Genomic DNA, 14493 nt, shown 5'->3' with positions numbered 1-14493 from the left:
AAGAAACAAAAGACAAAAGAATTTGTTTCTAAATTTAACTCCCTTTTCAAACCGAAAAAACAAAAAAGAACAAAAGTAAAAATCGCAATACTAGTAGTTCTATAAATAGCGTGCAGGCATTTAACCTTGCTACTACTGTTAAAATGCGCAATACGGTAGCGGCTGCAATTGGCAGATCCAGAAGAATAGGGCGCGGCTCCGTTTAACCAATGAGAAATCTAGCGAGAGCTTTGACTGACAGCTGCCTTGATATGCTACGCGATTGGTTCTTGGTGGAAACTAGATTTAATAACTACTGTTGTCATTTGATAATTTTGCGGTGAGAGGTGGCATATTTTGTCAAGTGTGTGATCACCGGTTGATTCAGTTTTGGATATAATTTGCATGCATGATTACAAAAGGTATGTAATTGTTGTTTATTTGTCGAAATTTCTGCTCACGCATAAATAAGCAATTATATCTTGTTGTTTCTCTTGTAAGAGCTTACAAGTGCAAATTATTTCGTAAAGGAAAAAAGGAAATAAATAGTATGTTTAGTTCAATGATCGCGATAATCATTTTAACATAACACTTAGATATTTATGACTGCTGTTCAATTAACTAACACTCAAATCTCTTTAAATGAAAGAAAGAATTTTTTAATGGAATGTCTTCCTTTATTTGTTTCGATGTTTAAAATCTTCTGAAGAAAGAAATTAGGAATGACCTAGTTTCTACGTTTCAGTTCTAAGTTTTTGTTACTATCAAGGGGAAGGGAGATTAAAACTTTCTGTTTACCATTTTATGTAATGGGTTGTCTGTTGCATTTTAACTTTCAATTTAACACTATGAACTATAATTTACAATTTATCCATTGGTAGCCTATTTAAAAAAATCATAATTCAGTTTTAAAATTTTCTGCGCTTTACTTATTTGTATTAGAACAAATTGAATCGAAATTATGCAAAATGAATTAGAATTATAAAATGACTGAAGAACATTCTCAAATGATGAAGAGTCTGAAGTAGAATATTTAAGAATTTTGCGAATACTACAATTCTGAACAATATATGCGAGTCTCTTCCTAAAAATTAAAAATTGTGCCGGCTTTACATACAATACTGGCAGACCTTTGATTGCACATGTCTTAACGAATTTCATAACATGCAGAATTTAAAATCTAAACAAACTTGCCGCTGTCGCTACTAGATATGTGTCAGTAAACAAAATAAGTCACAGAAATAGAAAGAACAAAAATAAATATACTGCGTAATAAATAAATAAATAAATAGCAGAATTAATATATTATTTCGCCGGGTTTCTCTGCAAAGAAGTTTATTTATTTATTTATCAACCCAAAAGGGGCTATTAGTGTTGAAATGGGGTTTTGAATTGGTTCACTATAAATGGCGTATCAATTTTCAAATATCATTGCCCTGTATTATTTTTAAAGAAATTAAATAATGAAGAATCTGCACGCATGTATGTAAGTTCCTCGGAATGTGAAAAATCGACGGTACTTATAGCCATCAAATTCTGAATAACGTAGTCCTCAACCCAAATATGTGAACCAGAATTTGTCTTATTATTTTGTGTTTCATATTTTGTAAAACTTTAATGAATTTTTTATTAACAAATTCAATGATTTAAAAGCGAGCAGTGGTAACGCTGTTCGAAATAACACATTTTAATCCCCAGGAGCTGTTGCCATTCAGAAAAGTGTAAGGTAATTATTTTTAAGTTTTGGTTAACAAACTCGCCTCAATCAAAACAATGTGTTTCCGCGACCAGAAATAAAATACTACCTTTATCTTCCACGCGCCAGCGTCTTGCCATTCAATAAAGCGCGATATACTTTCAAATTTAAACTGGAATAACTTTCCAGTTTAAATTAATCCTTAATAAACAAAATGATTTAAGAGCAATGAACACAGTTGTTAACAATATTTTCCTACCTTTTAATGTAACTAATTTAAATAATCATGTATTAAAATCATGCGATGTCTAATTAGAAAAATTGTATATTTTTATGAAATTACACTATAGTTGGTCTCATTTAAACTGATTATAAAGATTTTCTTTTCTTTATGATAACTATTTTAGGGGGCTGATTGCGCGAGCGCTAGTTTTTAAAGAAATAATATAGCGAATATACAAAATACTGTTTTTAAATATTTTGTGATTTTGCTGTGGCATAAGTATGAACTGCGAATTTATGCGACTTAAGTGCGAAGAGCGTGATGCTTAATAAATAAAGTTAACAACTAAAATGTTAATACTAAAGAGGTAAAAAAAAAAAAAAAAAAAAAAAAAAAAAAAAAAAATGTTAGCCATCTTATTAAGCAAATTTAATATTGCCATGATGAAGTGGGAAAAGACTGAAAAAAAATATAAAAATGTTATGCGAACGCTTAACACTGCATTGGAAATTCTAAGCACAGGCTACTATGCAGCTTTTAAAAATTTCGTGATTTTGTTGTTGAACTATATGTGGCGTAGTGCGAAGAAAACGATGCTTAATAATTAAGCTAAGAAGAACAATAAAAATGTAAATAAATAAATAAAAAATGGTTAACAGGAGTGAGTACAAAAGAGGCTGCAAGCTCAGCGAGAGCGTAGAAAACCTTAACAAACCCTTTTGGGCCATCGTTAAAATCTGAGAATTTTCAGTTTTTATTTATTTATTTATTTATTTATAAGCGCGTGTCGAAAGTCAGTTTTTATTATTATTAAAATTTTTAATCATTTTATTACACATTGCATCAAAGCTACAAGCCTACTGAAGAAACATATTGAACTGTGGTAGTATAATCACCTGCTGAAATTTTTAATCGGCCTTTTATAATTAATGACAAGATATAAAATTTCGACAAACATATAGTTGCCATGTATATGTATATCAAGTAAAATGAAATGAGTAAAAGATAAAAAGCAGAAATACATAAAATATATTCAAATAAACAAGATTTTAACCAGTGCGTTGACTAAAATTCCTTTATTTGTATTACAGGTAAAGCAGCTATTTTCCTCCTTCTTTCTCTTTCCTTCTTTATTTTAATTATTTATTAAGTATTGAAATCAAAAGAAGAATTACATTTTGAGGTAAGCAGTATTCTTTAGCTTCTTAAATAGTTTTTCTTAAACAGTTCTTCATACAGATTAAAACTTCCTAAATTTTCAATAATTCCAGATTCAAGATTTTTGCACGTTTAGAAATAGGTGTCTTAAAACAGCCATGTGAGGAGTCTCCATTTAAAGGGCTTCTTTTTACTTCTGAGACCCAAGATTTGATACTTCATGAGTTCTTTTCTTTGATGAGTCAAAATGAGTCTGTGATAATTCAGGAGCTCCTGCTAGCTGATAATTCATAAGATCATATTCTGAAAACCTCGAAATTTCTCTTCCGGCCTTGTTCATGTCTCTCAAAACACAGATAAATAAATCAAAAATTGTTTATGTTTTATCAAATAAAACATATACTTAGCCTCAGTACAGATCCTGAAAGCACATTTCACTGATAGATATGCTATAGTTGTAAAATTCAATTAATATTTTCAATAATATGAAGAAAATTATCTTTGAAAATCAATTTAGGTTATGTGTGCACGTGAAAACATCGCAGCTGAAAACACCAGAAAAAACTCGTAAATTCTAATTACAAGTATTAAAAAAGAAAGTTTGAAACGGAAAGTTTTGAATTTGAACTTTTTCTAAACGAAATGCGTGAATTTGTTTGGGTTAAATCGTATTTATCACTTGGTAATTCACCTTTATATTTATCTCAGGGAAGCGTGTAATTTTCTGCTGCTATCTAAATTCGATGTCATTCAACGGGAATACCTAGAGCCAGGCTAGGAAGTTATTGATAAAAATATGAAAGAAAATATTCTTCGAGTTTTATGGGATTCAGCTTTAGCTAAGCACACAGTTGTTGTTATTAAGAGCCTATAAGTGAAACTTTAGTAACAGAAATATGAAGATTAAGTTAAAATAAATACAGTGCTAACTAACTTCTCATTTACAATTCTGTGTATTATAAAAGTTTCATTTATTTATGTTTTGGTTAGCATGAAGTAAAAAGAATGTTATAATTTATCTTCCTCGGTTTTGAGCTGTATTGCTTGAAAATTTCAGTCATATATGTGATATTTTGCTTCCACGATTACTGTTGATGCTTAGCATTATTCATGAACAGTTTGCAAATTCAAATGATTAATCTACGCCGCGTGTGTACGTATCGCAGTGAATAAACAGTTATTCAATTTGAAAGGTGTAATACCCAATTACCTGATTATTGCTGATTTTCTGTACTGATAAACAAATGCTTTGTAGCATAAAATTAATTTTTTTAGAAATGATATAAATAGCTTAAATTGTCAGTTAAACTGTTAAAAAGTGCAACGAATACAACACGGTTTCAGCGGAATTTTATCTCATATATTTACGATTTTATATTTTTTAATCAACCAAAAATTCAGCTGTGAGAAAATATACGCATTTAAAAAAAATTAATTTAAAATTAGGTAAAAAAGAAATCATAATTTACTAAGTTTTTGATAAAACCGACCTCGACTGCAATTAAATAAACTGATTTTCACTGATCGCCCTCGAAATCGATAGTTTAATTCATAATCAGTGGCTATTATTTTAAGGTTGCTTTTTTACTTAATTTAAAATTTTACGTTGGTATGTTTCTCTTCCAATTAGAAAAATATCCAATTAGAAAAATAACTATTATATCAACCTTTTTTCTGTAAAAGGCGAGAAAAGAAAGAGAATTTTTTTTAAATATTTAAAAGGTCAGTAAGCTTCCGATGGGAAAAATGCACATTATTTTGTATCTTGTGTAGGATATAATGTAGCTTGGTACTGTTTCTGTATTCTTTAATTTCTTTTAAAATTTTATCTGATATGTGAATTTTCTGAGTTTTAGTTTCAGAAAGTTAATTTACTGATTTCTTTAAATCTTTCTTTTGAATAAATTGGACATATTTTTAATACATTTCGAATAGTAATTTTATTTTTGTAACGCAAAAATTGAAAACAATTGTGCTTTTATTTTAGCATTTTTATAATCCTAAATTCCACAGATTTCCCAATTTCAAATTATTGCCTGGTTTTGCAAGAAAGAAAGTCATTATTGAAAAATTTACAGATGTGAAATTAAACTTGTATTTTGTGTTAAATACCTAGACATAACTTAAGAAAGTGATAATTTTCCTTTCTTTTTACAGGAAATGATTTCTATATGCAAATCAATGTAAATATCGTTTCGAACATATGATTAAGACAGATGATGTTTTCTTACATCTATAAATAATTTATAATAGTTTTATTAAAAAATAATGTATTAATCACCTCATTTTACATATAAAAATTATTAATTATATAGTCATAATAAAAAAAAGGCTTTCTTGTGTGCAAAATATGATTACACATGTTTTGGGAACTGCACTGAAGCATGAGTACACATTTTATTACACATATCCTGATTGTTGAAGTTTCAACGTTGAAAATTGCGCTACCTTCAGTTAGATACATATTTACAAGTTTGAGAAATAATGGTTTTCTAGCTATTCTAACAATTAACAAACATTTAATATTACATTTAAATTTAATCTGAATGTAATTTAAAACTTTTTCTCAATTAAATATCTTTTTGCCAAGAAACAACATGTCACGCGAAGAGAAACGTATTGTTAAATGAAACGAGATAATTGACTTTCTAGCTTAAATTAAATCTAATTGTTATTATCTGCATTTTGTATTTTTTCCCAAAACAATTTAGCAATTGATATCATATTTTTCAATTTTTCATCTAATATAGAAATAAATAAGAAGCGTTTAAAGTAGACTTATTTGCAAAATGAATTCAAATTTCCCTAAATATGACATTTTTGATGCTACATTTTAATTTCAATTAATGATACGTTTTATACCCCCTCCTAACTTACATACATAAGTGAAGAAAAGTTTTCGGTTCAAAAATTTGATATCGAGTTTCCAGTGAACAAGCACGAATTAGGGTCTCCACAACCCGTTTTTACTACTTTTACAAGGATGTCTGTTTGTACGTGTGTATGTGTGTAAAGAATTTCTGGTTCACTATAACTCTTATATCAAACTTTTAAAATTTTCTATTTCCTGAAGTTTTCTGCTTTCATATAAAGCTTAGGTTTTAGGTAAAATTGGACCACCGGAAGTTGTACTTTACTTAAATCCCATAATAGTTTTTAAATAACGACATGTAAGGTGGTACCTTAGCGGCCCTTTGAAGCTTTTGACAGTTCTGTAATAATCAACATAATATACTATTGCAGTTGAACGAGTATTGTTTACTGATACCTAAATATCGCGAAGATTATACGTGCAGGTTAGAATTTTGAAGCAAAAAGCAACTAAATATTATAACTGTTTTTAAATCCGAATTTAAAAATGAAATAGAAAAAATCAAATAAGAATTTAGAAAAAATCAAACAAGAGCCAGTATTATCCTCACTTTTATATGTTTCTCTTTATTTTTATACACATCTAAGAATCCATAGAAAATTCCTCCGAGTAAAGCTGAAATATTTTCAATTTACTATATTCGAAATGCTTTTCCACAGAGATGGAAGATTCTAATACCTATAATGAGCAAATAAAACAAGAAGCATTTTTATAATTAAATTATAATGAGTGCATGAGTAACTTAAGTGTTACGTTCTAGTTTCAGATAACTTGTCATCCTACGATTTAAATAAGTTAAACTGGCTTAGTGTGGAAATTTTGGAAAAATGTTACGCTTGAATGTGCGAATCATAGTATTAGCAGTTATTTTATAATGATTAAGATAAATTATAAATATGTTGCTAACTTATTTTTAGAAAATGCCAATGTGAGTGTCGTGGGCGCAGTGTTTACATTTATAGAGTTAACTGTTGTCATACTTTTTATACGTATATATATACACATATATTGTTTCATAAGAGTAAATTGAATTTAATTAAAAAAATTAAAATTAAATACATATTTAATTAAATATTCTTAGAAAACAAAAACACGTTTCATAGCCAAATTATCAGAATAAAAAATATATGTACTGAAAATGACGATTTAAAGGAAGAAATCATAAAACTAATTAATGTACAAGTTGATACCCAAGTACCAACAAAATTTATTAATTTATATATTAAAAAGGCAGGCCTTTACTTTATAATTTTTTGGCTCTTTTGGGTATGATAACATTACATTAAACCTTAGCTGGAGGGTAATGAAGGATATTAAAGAGTAGAGAAATTATTGTAAATTTTTATTGTAAATATTTTGTAAATATGTATATTTAATCAATACTGGATTCTTTTCTTTTACTAATAAAGGACCAACTCTTTTCAAAAGTCTCAATTATAGCCCGAATTGAGTGAAGATTTTAATCTTTTTCTTCTAATTTTCCATACTTTAGCCAGTATTTAGTTAAGTTTTGATATACCAATTGAAATCAAGTTCATTAAACTTTTAATATTTTCTTTCATCAAATTTAAGTTTTATTTAACTTCCTAAAGGAATTTTTGAGAAATTTCTGGGAATTTTTAGAGGTTTTTTAAGGACTTCCTTTCAAAAAAAATTTTGGGAAATTTTACTTTAAAACTTTAATATTAAAACATTTCAGTTCTTCTTAATTACTTTAATTTTTTGCAATTTTCACACAAAATATTTTTCACTTAATTTTTTTAACAATTTTCACAATTTTTCAACAGAACACACATTTCAAATTACAAACAGTTTACATTTTTTTCACATACCACTTCACTTTAATTTCCTTCAAGCAAACTTACATCTCTTGATTGGCTCAGTTACTTAACTCCCTAAATAATTGATATTACTACCTTTAGGATTTTAAATTAATTTAATTTAATTTTTAATATTAATGTTTACAAAAAATTTTTTTACTATAACAAAGATAGCAGCTTGATACTCAACTTTACCTACATAAGCCTATATAATTTGAAGAACACACTTACTTCTCTTTCACAACACTTTTGCAGACCCCAACACTCATATAGTAGGTAAGTTAGAATTAAAACTTACTATTTACTTGCTTTAAGTATTTTTTTAAAAAAATTTTTATGTAGTATCTAAGTATTTTCTAAATATGAAATTATATTTTTAAATATATATTTGTTTTTTAAAAATTGTGAATTAGTTCTTTTTGTTTCTTATTGGTTTATATGGATTATGTAATAGTTCTTTAATGGTTTCTTTTTATTGATATGCATATTCGTGTAAGGGAAGTTTCTGTAGACAAGGATTTCTAAAATACATTGGTTTCTAGATTTTTTTATTATTTTATAAAAAATTAATTTTTAAAAAATTTAATTTTTTAAGAAAAAGTTTAATTCTTGACTTTACTTGCTTGTTACTCAAAAGACTTCATTAGTATTTTCCTTTTTGAACTTTAATTCTTAAATGTTAATACTTAAATGATAATTTCTAAAGGTACAACTTTATTGGAATTACTTTTGGTTTTGACTTTTACCCTTGCCTGCATGAATGACGAAACACGAATTGAATGATTGGAGACTTAGGTTTGGAGGCAACTTCCCTTTGATAAGTCTGTCTCCTGCCTACTCTACGGTCATTCACATATGCATTTTTTAAAAAAAATTGTTTAATTTAATTTTATTTATTAAATTAGTATATTTATTTTCATGAATAGATTTTGCACTTGATTTGCTTATGCTTCTGAATTTAAATGATATTGTAGATTAGTTCGAGAATTAAATCTTTTACATGTTTGCACATTTTTTTAAAATTATTTTAAATTATTTTGGCTTTTTTCCTTTTTTCCTTTTTTTAGAATTTAAATTTGCTTTTTTACTTTTATACGTATTTGTTAAGAATTTAAATTTGTTTAAATTTATATACACATCTACATATAATTCTACTAACGTTATCTAAGGAGATAGTATACTCAATAATCCATTGGTAAGTAAATTATATATAATAAAGAAATATAAAAATAGGCTAAAAATTAGAATTTAAAAATTTTTAAACCCATTCTGCGCTATTAGCTGCGGGATTGAAGTAGAATTAACTTAAAGTATCTAAATTTACAAGTATTATTAAATTGGAATGAAAGTAAGGCAATTCCTCTATAATATAATAATTGCAACCATGTGTAAGAGGTTTATTCCAGTATCAAAACAAATACAATTCAATAAAATTAGATTAATTTTTATTTGTATAATTTTGTATATTTTCCTTTCGCATTTTTATTTTTCTAGTTTGTTCCACTATGAATTCTCTCTTTAATTGGATTTGTTTTGATATTGAGTTAAACTTCTTATACACGGTTGTAATTATTATATTATAGAGGAATTAATTGCCTTGCTTTTATTCCAATTTAATAATAATTTAATAATAAATTTAGTAAATTTAATAATAATTTTAGATGCTATAAATTTATATATATGTATCTACTATATCATTTAAATTTGAGATAGAAATTGATGAAAGTATCCGAATACCTTCAACTCTAAAAATTGTTACTGCTGTGAGTTGTAAAAAAATGTTCAAAATTTTTACTAAATTTTTTTGTTCTCCCCACCCACATGCTTTATTACAGAGTTTTTAGGAGCTCTTAATCAAAAAAAAAAAAAATTTGAGTGTTTGAAAACATCAAAATGTTTAATTTAGTTATTCTTTGTTTTAAAGCTGTGAATGGCAACCATTTGTAAACCAATTTAAAATGGAATCATAGGTTTTAAAACTTTTATTTTCGAAAACAGGTAAGATCTTATTTTTATATATTTACGACTGTGAATTTTAAGATTCCAATAATATAATCCATATAATATTATGAGCTTATTATTATAATCCAATTTTATGATTCGCATTCTGTTTTGATGTTAATTTTAGGATAATACGAGAGGAATGAACTTTTGAAATACCTACTTTAGATATTGTTTAACTCAAGTTATTATTTATTGTTTAGTTATTACTCCTAGTATTAGCACTGACGTATAATTAATATAATTATAAGATATAATTAATACAGTTTATAAACGTAAAGCGTAAAAAAATGCGAAGAAAAAAGCGGGGCGAAAAAAAAAACGTGCATGGAGTGGACGTGCAACTGCAACTGACAGGATTCCAAAAATTATAATTGGATACTTTTTTATTATGTAAAAAGAAACACTCGGAAAAAGGACTTCAATAATACATTTTATTTTAAATGTCCGGTTTTTTTTTTTTTTTTTTTTTTTTTTTTTTTTTTTTTTTAGCCCAAAGGGAATTATCCCAAAAGGGCTGTTAATATCGTTTTGGCATTTTGCGTTGAAAACTTCTGTGCCCTGTGTTACATTTAAAGAAATTAAATAATGAAGAATCTGCATGTATTATTAAATATAAGAATCTTCATGTATGTTTCAGGCACTGTGATAAGACAACGGGATACCTAGAGCCATCCAATTTTGAATAACGTAATCTTCCACCGAATATGGGCATCTGGAAGCCCTAATTTGGAATTCGGAATTATCGATTTCATATTTTATAACACTTTAACGAATTTTTTATTAACAAACTCAACGATGTCAAAGCCAGCAACGGCAACACTTTACTAACAAAAAAAAGCCTTTTTATCTCCAGCGAGCGAGATTGATTCTAAAGATATGCTCATATTAAAATTATTTTGCGATTTTGCTGTTGAATTGAATTTTATGGTTTAACTGCAAAGAACATGATATGTAATAAATAAAGGTTACACACACAACGTTTGAAAACGCCCCTTTGGACGTAATGTAAAATCTGAAAGCTTTGAGATTTCTTTCTTTTTACGTCTTTTTTTTTTGGGGGGGGGGGTGCCCTGTATGCTATCATTATACATTACTAAAAGAACTATTGTAGCCACGAAACTAAATGAGATTACAAAAAAAAGAAAAAAAAAAATTACAAACATTTAAAAAAAATCTGAAAGATTTCAGATTTTAAATTTCATCTAAAGGGGTTTTTTTTTTTAACGTTTTGTGTGTTTGTGTGCTACTTTTATTTATTAAATACCATGTTCTACGTACTCAACCTACAAAATTCAGTTCAACACCAATATCCCAAATTAATTTTAAAATGAAGATATTTTTAGAATTTCCGATAGATAGATAAAAGATAATTTTCTTTTTTTTTTTCTTTTTTTTTTTTTTTTTCCCTCCGTACAGTGTTGCCATTTGTCGTTTTGAAATCGTTTAGTTTTTTAATCAAAAATTCGTTGAAATATTACGAAATAGGAAATTGATAATGAAACAAATTTCAATTCCACATAGCCATATTCTATGGAAGATTACGTTATTCAAATTTTGATGGCTCTAGGTACCGTTGTTTTATCACAATGCTTGAAACATGCATACATTTATGTGGGTTGGCATCGTTCATTATAATCGGATGACGCGACAAGCTGTGAGAGTAAATCTTTTACTTTTTCGATAACGAAGGCAGACGATTCCGCCATTAAGACGATGACGCGATTCAAAGATGTTTGCTTATAAAATACGATTCCTTCTCTTCGTTTGTAAATAATCTCATCTATTTCCTTCTACGTATGTAATTACTTTGTAGTTTGTAGCAACTATTCATGTTTCATTAAATATTCAAGTTTTACTTAAATCGGACTAGTTTATTAGCCCCTAGACAGCCACATCGGAAGTAAGTTTACGAACATCATATTCCTAGACAGTAAGTACCGATTCTACAGATTTGAGCGCTCAGGCTGGTATGAGCCTAGGAAGAAGCATTATGAATATTACAAAATAAGAGAAGTAAGTTTTGTTTCGATTATTTCCACATTGTTACTTCTAAGAATAGTGTTCTATGATACTGTGAATTAAGATGACTACCTTAAATTCTATTCCTAGAATTTCAAATTCTTTAAAGCCTTATCCTACTAAGTCAATTAAACTTTTACATCAAATTGTGTTTGGAACTTTGGGTGATCGAAAAAATAGAGCTAGATTGCGTAGAGAAAATAGAACTTTTGTGGTTTTCCATCTGATTTTAGTATTGAAGAAACAAAACAAAAATTACTTAACTTTTGCTGCAAATGATTTTATTTCTGTGTGTAATTTGTTACATCTTAATTATGATTCAAATCCTGATAAAAACTGTGATTTAATATTGATTTTAAGCTTTTAAAATCCGAAAGTGATGACGATGATGAGTTATCTGAAAACGAAAGTGTTTATGATTCTGATAGAAATGAGGATATTAATTCTGTTCTGTCAGAATCACCTCCCATAAATAACTCAGTGAATGAAAACATTATAATGCCTAGCAATATTTCCTTACATTTTCGTGATATCTTAGAAACTGTTTCTGAATTTAATGGCACTGATACATATCCAGTTGAATCCTTCATTGGTGGTTTAGAAGAATCTTTTAAATTATTTAAGTTATCGGAATTACAGAAAATTGTATTTGCTAAACAATTGCTTATTGGTTCTGCTAAAGTATTTATTAGGTCTTTGAAAGGTATAATATCATGGAAAAAAATAAAAGAAAATCTTTTATCTGAATTTGGTTCTGAAATAAACAGTGCACAATTTCATAATTTGTTACAGAAACGACACTTAAAGCCTGGTGAATCACTTTCCGAATATTTAATTGCCATGCGTGAAATAGCCAGTCGCGGTTCTGTTGATGATTCATCAATTCTTGATTATGTAATCAATGGGATACCAGATCAGAGTAGTAACAAAATTGTTTTGTACGGGTGTAAAACTATTTCTGAATTCAAAGAGAAATTAAAAATTTATGAGAAAATTCGCGTTCCAGATACGAAAAATAAGGGTTATTCAAGTACTATCACACAAAATAAAACACGCGCAGTGCCTAGTAAAATTAAAGAGCCAAGGTGTTATAATTGTGGAAGTTTTGGCCATAAGTCGAATTTTTGTAACAATAAGAGTAAAGGATTTTAAATGCGATTTGTTTGGACACAAAACCGTAGATTGTTCGAAAACATCATCTAAAAATATCCAAGATGCCAAAGCTGTTACTCCAATAACTCAGACTTGTCAAAAAGAAATGCATAAAATTGTTAATTTGGGTAATTTGCAAATTGATGCTTTAATAGATACTGGTAGTCAGGTAACGTTAATCCGAGAAGATATACATAAGAAGATAGGTTCTCCTGAACTTAAGTCGGCAGATCTACAGTTAACGGGGTTTGGTAATGGGAAAATTATGCCTATAGGAAGATTTGAAGGTGAATTCGAAATTGATGGTTCTTCATTTCGATCAAATATTTGTGTTATCGCAGAAAACGAAATGTTTTTACAAGCGATCATTGGTACTGATATTATAAGGCAAGGGGAATTAACTGTAAATAAAAAAGGAGTCGAAATTAGAAATTTGCAACCTGAAAACTATTTGATGTGCATTCGTGATATTTATAATGACGAGGAAATTGATTTAAGCCATATCAAAGACGGAGTACATAGAAATGAAATACTACACTTAGTAAGAAATTATGAGCCGAATAAAATAAAAACATCTGGCCTGAAGATGCGAATAGTGCTGACAGATCAACTTCCGGTTTATTGCTCGCCGCGACGCTTTCCCCCAGCTGAGCAGCGTGAAATTGATAAACAGATTTCGGAGTGGTTGGAGAAACAAATCATTAAACAAAGCTGTTCTGATCACGCAAGTAATATCGTGCTAAGTAGAAAAAAATGTGGCTCATGGAGACTTTGCGTGGATTATCGGCGCCTGAATAAAAAAATAATTCGCGATCGCTTTCCTCTGCCATTAATTTATGATGTTATTGATAAATTACAAGCAGCAATGGTATTTACAACACTAGATTTAAAGAACGGATTTTTTTCATGTTGAAGTGGACGAAGAAAGTAGAAAATACACATCTTTCGTGACACAAAACGGACAGTATGAATGAATTTCTGAGGGTCCCGTTCGGTCTTGCCAACAGCCCAAGTGTTTTCCAAAGATACATCTGCGATATATTTCGTGATCTTTTAAAGGACAATATTGTTGTAATCTATATGGACGACATCATTATTCCTTCCAAAAATGAAGCTCAGGGAATTCAAAAATTGAAACGCGTATTACAGACTGCATCGGAATATGGACTAGAACTAAACATTAAGAAATGTCAATTTTTGAAGCGCGAAACCGAATTTTTAGGACACAAAATTAAAGATGGTAAATTATATCCTTCTTCTTCTAAAACGAAAGCAGTAATTAACTTTCCAGAACCTAAATGTGTAAAAGATGTTCAAAGTTATTTAGGTTTAACTGGTTACTTCAGAAAATTTATACCTAATTATTTATTAATTGCAAAACCGCTTAGTCATTTACTGAAGAAAGATTCTAAATTTAAATTCGAAACTAAAGAACTTTATGCTTTTAACGAATTGAAACGCATATTAACATCAGAACCTGTTTTGTGTATTTATAATCCGAAAGCAGAAACCGAAATACACACTGATGCTAGTGCTGACGGTTATGGTGCGGTTCTGTTACAGAAATCCT

At 28.4% G+C, this 14493-nt stretch overlaps 1 protein-coding gene across 1 annotated transcript in view; it reads left to right on the top strand.

The window, feature by feature from the left end:
• Window positions 1–296: 296 nt before the first annotated feature.
• Window positions 297–14493, top strand: part of LOC118194224 (uncharacterized) — a 198173-nt gene continuing 183976 nt past the window's right edge. The window contains exon 1 of the mRNA XM_085823699.1: window positions 297–401. The gene's annotated coding sequence lies outside the window, so the exon portion shown is untranslated. The remainder of the gene's footprint in view (window positions 402–14493) is intronic.

This window comes from Stegodyphus dumicola, chromosome 9 (assembly GCF_044657685.1).
Source record: "Stegodyphus dumicola isolate Sdum_Otavi_A_Nest chromosome 9, ASM4465768v1".
Lineage (NCBI taxonomy): Eukaryota > Metazoa > Arthropoda > Arachnida > Araneae > Eresidae > Stegodyphus > Stegodyphus dumicola.
The sequence above is the reverse complement of the archived record's forward strand: the minus strand, read 5'-3'. Positions and strand labels throughout refer to the sequence as shown.